Source organism: Arachis hypogaea, chromosome 16, assembly GCF_003086295.3.
Source record: "Arachis hypogaea cultivar Tifrunner chromosome 16, arahy.Tifrunner.gnm2.J5K5, whole genome shotgun sequence".
Taxonomy (NCBI): domain Eukaryota; kingdom Viridiplantae; phylum Streptophyta; class Magnoliopsida; order Fabales; family Fabaceae; genus Arachis; species Arachis hypogaea.
Genome location: NC_092051.1, coordinates 62,400,057 through 62,408,879, shown reverse-complemented (window position 1 = coordinate 62,408,879; position 8,823 = coordinate 62,400,057). Strand labels below are relative to the sequence as shown.

Sequence of the window (8,823 nt, the reverse complement as noted above, 5' to 3'; positions counted from 1 at the left end):
TTTGTTGTGAGATAAGTTTTCCGTGCATCAAACACCAAACTTAGAGTTTGGTTGTGGCCTCCCAACACCAAACTTAGATTTTGATTGTGGGGGCTCTGTATGACTCTTTTTTATGTTTACAGAAGGATGACCTTGAGTTTTAAACACAAGGGAGTTCTCATTCAATTGAAGGACTAGTTCACCTCTGTTAACATCAATCACAGCTCTTGCTGTGGCTAGGAAGGGTCTTCCAAGGATGATGGATTCATCCTCATCCTTCCCAGTATCTAAGATTATGAAATCAGCAGGAATGTAAAGGCCTTCAACCTTTACTAACATGTCCTCTACTTGTCCATAAGCTTACTTTCTGGAATTGTCTGCCATCTCTAATGAGATTTTAGCAGCTTGTACCTCAAATATTCCCAGTTTCTCCATTACAGAGAGGGGCATGAGGTTTATCCCTGACCCAAGGTCACATAGAGCCTTCTCAAAGGTCATGTTGCCTATGGTACAAGGTATTAGGAACTTTCTAGGATCCTGTTTCTTTTGAGGCAATCTCAGTTGATCCAATGCATTTGGTTCATTGGTGAACAGGGGAGGTTCATCTCCCCAAGTCTGTTTACCAAATAAATTGGCATTCAGCTTCATGATTGCACCAAGGAACTTGGCAACTTGCTCTTCAGTAACATCCTCATTCTCTTCAGAAGAAGAATACTCATCAGAGCTCATGAAGGGCATAAGGAGGTTTAATGGAATCTCTATGGTCTCTAGATGAGCCTCAGAGTCCTTTGGTTCCTCAGAGGGAAACTCCTTGTTGATCACTGGACGTCCCAGGAGGTCTTCCTCCTTGGGATTCACGTTCTCCCCTTCCTCCTTGGATTCGGCCATGATGGTTATATCAATGGCCTTGCACTCTCCTTTTGGATTTTCTTCTGTATTGCTTGGGAGGGTACTAGGAGGGGTATCAGTGATCTTCTTACTCAGATGGCCCACTTGTGCCTCCAAATTTCTAATGAAGGACCTTGTTTCATTTATGAAACTCAGAGTGGCCTTAGATAGATCGGAGACTAAGTTTGATAAATTAGAAGTATTTTGTTCAGAGTTCTCTGTCTGTTACTGAGTGGATGATGGAAAAGGCTTGCTATTGCTAAACCTATTTCTTCCACCATTATTAAAGCCTTGTTAAGGCTTTTGTTGATCCTTCCATGAGAGATTTGGGTGATTTCTCCATGAGGGATTATACGTGTTTCCATAGGGTTCACCTATATAATTTACCTCTGCTATTGCAGGGTTCTCAGGATCATAAGCTTCTTCTTCAGAAGATGCCTATTGAGTACTGTTGGATGCAGCTTGCATTCCATTCAGACACTGAGAAATCATATTGACTTGCTAAGTTAATATTTTATTCTAAGCCAATATGGCATTCAGAGTATCAATTTCATGAACTCCCTTCTTCTGAGGCATCCCATTACTCACAGGTTTCCTCTCAGAAGTGTACATAAACTGGTTGTTAGCAACCATGTCAATGAGTTCTTGAGCTTCTGCAGGCATTTTCTTTAGGTGAATGGATCTACCTGCAGAAGTATCCAATGACATCTTAGCTAATTCAGACAGACCATCATAGAATATATCCAGGATGGTCCATTCTGAAAGCATGTCAGAAGGACACTTTTTGGTCAGTTCCTTGTATCTCTCCTAAGCTTCATAGAGGGATTCACCTTCTTTTTGTCTGAAGGTTTGAACATCCACTCTAAGCTTACTCAGCTTTTGAGGAGGAAAGAACTTGGCTAAGAAAGCCTTGACCTGCTTATCCCAAGAGTTCAGGCTATCTTAAGGTTGAGAATCCAACCATATTCTAGCTCTGTCTCTCACAGAAAAAGGGAAAAGCATGAGCCTGTAGACTTCAAGATCTACTCCATTAGTCTTAACAGTATCACAGATCTGCAAAAATTCAGCCAAGAACTGAAAGGATCTTCAGATGGAAGTCTATGGAACTTGCAGTTCTGCTGCATCAGAGAAACTAATTGAGGTTTAAGCTCAAAATTGTTTGCTCCAATGGTAGGAATTGAGATGCTTCTTCCATGTAAATTGGAATTAGGTGCAGTAAAGTCACCAAGCATCTTCCTTACATTATTATTATTTTTGACTGCCATCTCTTCTTCCTTTTCGAAAATTTCTGTAAGGTTGTCTCTGGATTGTTGTAATTTAGCTTCTCTTAGTTTCTTCTTCAGAGTCCTTTCAGGTTCAGGGTCTGCTTCAACAAGAATGTTCTTGTCCTTGCTCCTGCTCATATGAAAAAGAAGGGAACAGAAAATAATAATAGGGATCCTTTTTACCACAGTATAGAGGTTCCCTTGTTGTTAGTAGAAGAAGAAAGGGAGTAGGAGTGAAGAAGAATGGATAATCCAAACACAAGGGTGAGGATAGGAGCAGTGATTTGAGATGAAGAGAAGTGTTAGTAAATGAATAAATAAATAGAAGGAGATGAGGGAGAGGGAATTTCGAAAATTAATTTTGAAAAAGTGTTAATGATTTTCGAAAATTAAGATAAAATTAAAATTAAAATTAAAATTTAAAACAATTAATTAATTAAAAAGAATTTTTGAAAAAGAGGGAGGTATTTTCGAAAATTAGAGAGGGATAGTTAGTTAGATAGTTTTGAAAGAGATAAGAAACAAACAAAAAGTTAATTAGTTAGTTGAAACAAATTTTGAAAATCAATTTTTAAAAGATAAGAAGATAAGAAGATAGAAAAGATATTTGAAAAAGATAAGATAAAAAGATATTTTTGAAAAGATATGATTGAAATTAGTTTTTGAAAAAGATTTGATTTTTAAAATCACGATTAATGACTTAATTCACAAGAAATCACAAAATATGATTCTAGAACTTAAAGTTTGAATCTTTCTTAACAAGTAAGTAACAAACTTGAAATTTTTGAATCAAAACATTAATTTTTGATGATATTTTCGAAAAATATAAGATAAAATTACGAAAAAAATTTTTGAAAAATATTTTTAAAATTTTCGAAAATAAATAGGAAAAATGAAAAAGATTTGATTTTTGAAAAAGATTTTGAAAAAGATAAGATTTTTAAATTGAAAATTTGATTTGACTCATAAGAAACAACTAAATTTTAAAAAGTTTTGAAAAGTCAATCCAAATTTTTGAAATTTATGAGTGAAAAAGAGAAAGATATTTTTTTGAATTTTGAATTTTTAATGATGAAAGAGAAAAACATGAAACTGATGCAATGCATGAAAATTTTGGATCTAAACATGTGATGCATGCAAGAACACCATGAATGTCAAGATGAACACCAAGAACACTTTGAAGATCATGATGAACATCAAGAACATATTTTTGAAAAATTTTCAAGAAAAGAAAACATGTAAGACACCAAACAAATTGGAAAAGACACAAAACAAGAAAATATGAAGATCAAACAAGAAGACTAGCCAAGAACAACTTGAAGATCATGAAAAACACTATGAATGCATGAATTTTCGAAAAATGCATAAAAAATTTTTGAAAAAAATGCAATTGACACCAAACTTAAAAATTGACTCAAGACTCAAACAAGAAACACAAAATATTTTTTATTTTTATGATTTTATAAATTTTTTTTTTGGATTTTTGTATATTTTTTTTTGAAAAACATATAGGAAAAAGAAAATAAGAAATTCAAAAATTTTTAATAAGAATTCCAGGAATCTTTCAATGTTAGCCTAAAGCTCCAATCCAAGGGTTAGACATGGCTTAATAGCCAGCCAAGCTTTAGAAGATACAGATCAGTCATACAATAACAAATTTTATTAGCAACAACTAACTTGCTCTTGTAATGATGACTTTGAAGCCTCAGTCTAAATGAATTTAGACATGGCTTTACAGCCAGCCAGGCTTCAACATGCTTCATGAAATTCAAGAATTCATTCTTAAAAATTTTAGAATAATTTTCGAAAACAGATAAGAAATTTTTGAAAGATTTTTGAAAACAAAATATTTTTTTTGAAAATAAAAAAAAAAAGAAAATTACCTAATCTGAGCAACAAGATGAACCGTCAGTTGTCCAAACTCAAACAATCCCCGGCAACGGCGCCAAAAACTTGGTGTGCGAAATTGTGATCTAGATGTGAAATTGTTGTTTGAAATTGATTCCCTGGCAATGGCTCCAAAAACGTGTGCACAGTACCATGGTCCAAACATAACTTCACAACTTCGCGCAACTAACCAGCAAGTGCACTGGGTCGTCCAAGTAATAAAACCTTACGTGAGTAAGGGTCGATCCCACGGAGATTGTCGGCTTGAAGCAAGCTATGGTCACCTTGTAAATCTCAGTCAGGCGGATATCAAATGGTTATGGAGTTTTCAAATAATAATAAATAAACAGAAAACAACAATAGAAATACTTATGCAATTCATTGGTGAGAATTTCAGATAAGTGTATAGAGATGCTTTCGTTCCTTTGAACCTCTGCTTTCCTGCTGTCTTCATCCAATCCTTCCTACTCCTGTCCATGGCAAGCTTTATGTAGGGCATCACTGTTGTCAATGGCTACATCCCATCCTCTCTTGTGATAAAGGTCCAAATGCTCTGTCACGGCACGGCTAATCATCTGGAGGTTCTCGATCATACTGGAATAGGGATCACCCTCCTTTTGCGTCTATCACTACGCCCAGCACTCGCGAGTTTGAAGTTCGTCACAGCCATCCCTTCCCAGATCCTACTCAGAATACCACAGACAATGTTTAGACTTTTCGGATCTCAGGAATGGCCATCCATGGGTTTTAACTTATACCACGAAGATTCTAATATCTCGGACTCGGTCCTCTGTATTAGATATCTAAGAGATACTCATTCTAGCTTGTTTGCATGTAGAACGGAAGTGTTTGTCAGACATGAATTCATAAGTGAGAATGATGATGAGCGTCACATAATCATCACATTCATCATGTTCTTGGGTGCGAATGGATATCTTAGAAGCGGAATAAGTTGAATTGAATATAAAACAGTAGTACTTTGCATTAAATCATGAGGAACAGCAGAGCTCCACACCTTAATCTATGGAGTGCAGAAATTCTACCGTTGAAAATACATAAGTGATGAAGGTCCAGGCATGGCCGAATGGCCAGCCCCCAAACGTAATCAATAGATCAAAAGATAATCCAAGGGTGTAAATACAATAGTAAAAAGTCCTATTTATACTAAACTAGCTACTAGGGTTTACAGAAGTAAGTAATTGATGCATAAATCCACTTCCGGACCCACTTGGTGTGTGCTTGGGCTGAGCTTGAAGTTTACACGTGCAGAGGCTTCTTTTGGAGTTGAACGCCAAGTTGTAACGTGTTTTTGGCGTTCAACTCTAGTTCGTGACGTGTTTCTGGCATTTAACTGCAGACTGCAGCGTAGAACTGGCGTTCAACGCCCTTTTGCGTCATCTAAACTCGACCAAAGTATGGATTATTATATATTTCTAGAAAGCCCTGGATGTTTACTTTCCAACGCAATTGAAAGCGTGCCATTTTGAGTTCTGTAGCTCCAGAAATTACACTTTGAGTGCAGGGAGGTCAGAATCCAACAGCATCAGCATTCCTTCTTCAACCTCTGAATCTGATTTTTGCTCAAGTCCCTCAATTTCAGCCAGAAAATACCTGAAATCACAGAAAAATACACAAACTTATAGTAAAGTCCAGAAATATGAATTTAACATAAAAACTAATAAAAACATCCCTAAAAGTAACTAGATCCTACTAAAAACATACTAAAAACAATGCCAAAAAGCGTATAAATTATCCGCTCATCAGTAGCGCTCACTAAGAGAGCGCTAAGGAAGAAAACAAGCACGAGAGGAGCACACCTAGAGAATGAACACTGTGCTCATTGTTTAAATGGTGCGCTCCACTGGAAGCATACATCTTGACACACCCAAACAACATCCTGACCCACTTTATACAAGGCCAAACTAACAACAGCCCCAAAGCAAGCAGAGCCCAATATCATCACTCAAAGGCACAAGAGATAGTTAGAATAGGAATTTCGTTTGATTTGTAATTTGTCTGCAATTTCATTTCCCTTTTGTAAAGCCTATATAAAGACATCTGTTTCATTTCAAAAGAGAGCGCACAGTAGGAGTAGGATTAGAATAGGAAGCTCAGGCGAGGATTAGAGACTCCAGATCTCTCTTGGAGGATTAGAGACTCCAGAGAGCTTAGCATAGTTTGATACACTTTTATCTTTATGCAATTTTCTTTTATCTTTCTGCAATTGTCTTATTTCAGTCTTGAATTCAATTTCACAGTTTCGTTTTCATTGAGCTTGATTTACTCTTCTGCAATTCTACTTCTCTGCAACTTTACATTTCTGTTCATGATTCAATCTGGTTTACTCTTCCTGCAAGTTTAATTTTCTGCAATTGTTCTAAGTCATGATCTACTGCTTCATTTAATTCCCTACACCCAATTCCCTTTACATTTACTGCAATTTACATTTCTTGTTCTTTAAGTTTCTGCTCATTTACATTCTGCAATTTACAGTTCTCTACAATTTACATTCTGTTATCAAATTTTCATTCAATTCATCACTGTCTGCTTAACTAAACTAATCACTCACTAAAGTTGCTTGATCCATCAATCCCTGTGGGATCGACCTCACTCTTGTGAGTTATTACTACTTGATGCGACCCGGTACACTTGCCGGTGAGTTTGTGTGGAAATATAATTTTCACCCATAACCACCTTGATGAGGAGCTCCCCATAAGTCCAACTTAAGGACAATAAATAAAAGTGCTAGGAGGGAGATACCCTACCATGGTAAAATCTTTTAATTTTCTCTTTTGTACATATTGGTAATTAGTTAATTTCATGTTTTAATTGGTTTGTTGAGTTTATTTGGTAGTTTATCATGTTAAATAAGGTTTTATCGTGTTTTGGTAGCTGTTTGGAGGTTTGGAATGCTTGGTTTGGTGCAAGAACTTAGAAAAATTTTGAAAAATAGAGTACCAACCCACGCGTATGCGTGACCCGAGCTTTTCGACCATCCACGCGCACGTGTCACCTACGCGTACGCATGGATTCAAAATTTCTACCTCCTAGCCAAAAACCCGAGAGTTGTGCCTGAAGTGTGCCAAACTTGTGCCTGAGGCACAAGTCAATCCACGCGTACGCGTCGCTTTCTGATCTGCCATGCACGCGTACGCGTGACCCACACATACGCGTCGCCCCCATTTCACCATCACCAAGCGCACGCGTCACTCCACGCGTATGCGTGGGTTGCCTTATTTCATCCATCTCCTTTGCTTCTCTTCTTTCCATTTCTTTCCTTCTTCTTTCTTCTCTTTTCTTTCCACCCTTCAATCATCATCTAACACTACCAAACACCATCTATAACCATTACTTTTAGTTAGTTAGTTGGTTGTTTAGTTAGTCTAATTTTCATTTAATTTTCTCTTTTTTCATTATAAGTGTTGGATTATTAATTCTGTTTACTGTATATTACTGCTTATTATTAACTGAATGCTATTTTAACATAATTGTTGTTGATTGTCATTGTTGGATTCTTTGTTGAGGTTACAATTTGTTACTTGGTTTTGAATTCTTAATGCTTAATTTTGTGAATACCAAGTACATGAGAATTGCCCTCACGCCTCTTAAGTCTTATTGAATTGCATGATTTGGCCACCATGTGATTTGAATTCTTTTCTTTGACTAGGCAATTTCTTGTTGGATGTTGTGCATTTATCTTAATGCATTGTGTTTCTTGATCATATGCATTCATATGTTTTTGGATTGAATTCTTTCATTCTTCTCTATTGCTCGTTTGATTGTCTTAACCTACGAGTTTAGAGCATCTCAAGCACACTAGAATAAGTGAAGTGCATGCTACTTTTGTGACATAGCTTTCTATGCTAGTGTCTGTTCTAAAGGGCGCCTAATTTGGAATTCACACGCCTATTTTCCTTATTGTCACATTAATTAACTCACTCAATTCTAGTGATTTTTACCTCATTCCAATAATTTATGCTTCCTTGCTTTTGCATTTACTTTTCTTACTATCCTGCCTTCTATTTTTAGGATGAGTCATTATAGGCAAAAATGGAAGCGAAGAAAGAGCACGCAGCAACCGGTTGATCCACCAGCTGAAGGTGGCAATCCAGAGAGTCGCCGTACCCCCTTGCTCATCTTTGGATGCACTGAGGACAGTGAAAACTTTTAAGTGTGGGGAGGTCGTCTGACTAGTCGGCGTTTTTGGGTGACAAGTTTTTAATTCCAACACTTTGGAATTTCATTTTTTAGGTCTTTTAGGAATTTTTGTTGCATTTTCTTATTTTTTTGCATATCTATACATAATAAGCTTAGTCAAAATAATGAAATGTTCAAGATTTCTACCTATAGGGCATTGACACCCCAATTGATTTGAGTAAAATTTTTTTATTAAACTTGCTTGATTTATATATTGTGGAACATGTTTTGAGCTAAGAACACAATCTTGTGAGTTTTGAGCCTAATGGTGTGGTTACATCTTATAACCACTTATTTCCTTTTTGTGTGCATTATTCTCTTTCTATGATTGTAATCTTTGATTTGTTTGATTCTTTATGTCCATTATTTTGTGTATACATGAATTTATATGATTGATGATGCTACGATTTTAAGAAATTGCACGATCGGCAAAAATTCCTTCCGGCAAGTGCACCGGTTATCGTCAAGTAAAAACTCACAATAGAGTGAGGTCGAATCCCACAAGGATTGGTTGAGTGAGCAATTCGGATTAGAAGTATGTTCTAGTTGAGCGGAATCAAGATTTAGATGAGAATTGCGGAATGTAAAATTGCATGAATTAAAGAGC

The 8,823-nt window shown here is 36.4% G+C and overlaps 1 non-coding gene across 1 annotated transcript; it reads left to right on the top strand.

The window, feature by feature from the left end:
- The first annotated feature begins 1,629 nt into the window (after positions 1–1,629).
- LOC112760530 (small nucleolar RNA R71) lies at positions 1,630–1,737 on the top strand. Its single transcript, XR_003180966.1, has one exon. It is a non-coding gene; the product is annotated as a small nucleolar RNA R71 (small nucleolar RNA).
- The last annotated feature ends 7,086 nt before the right edge of the window (positions 1,738–8,823 follow it).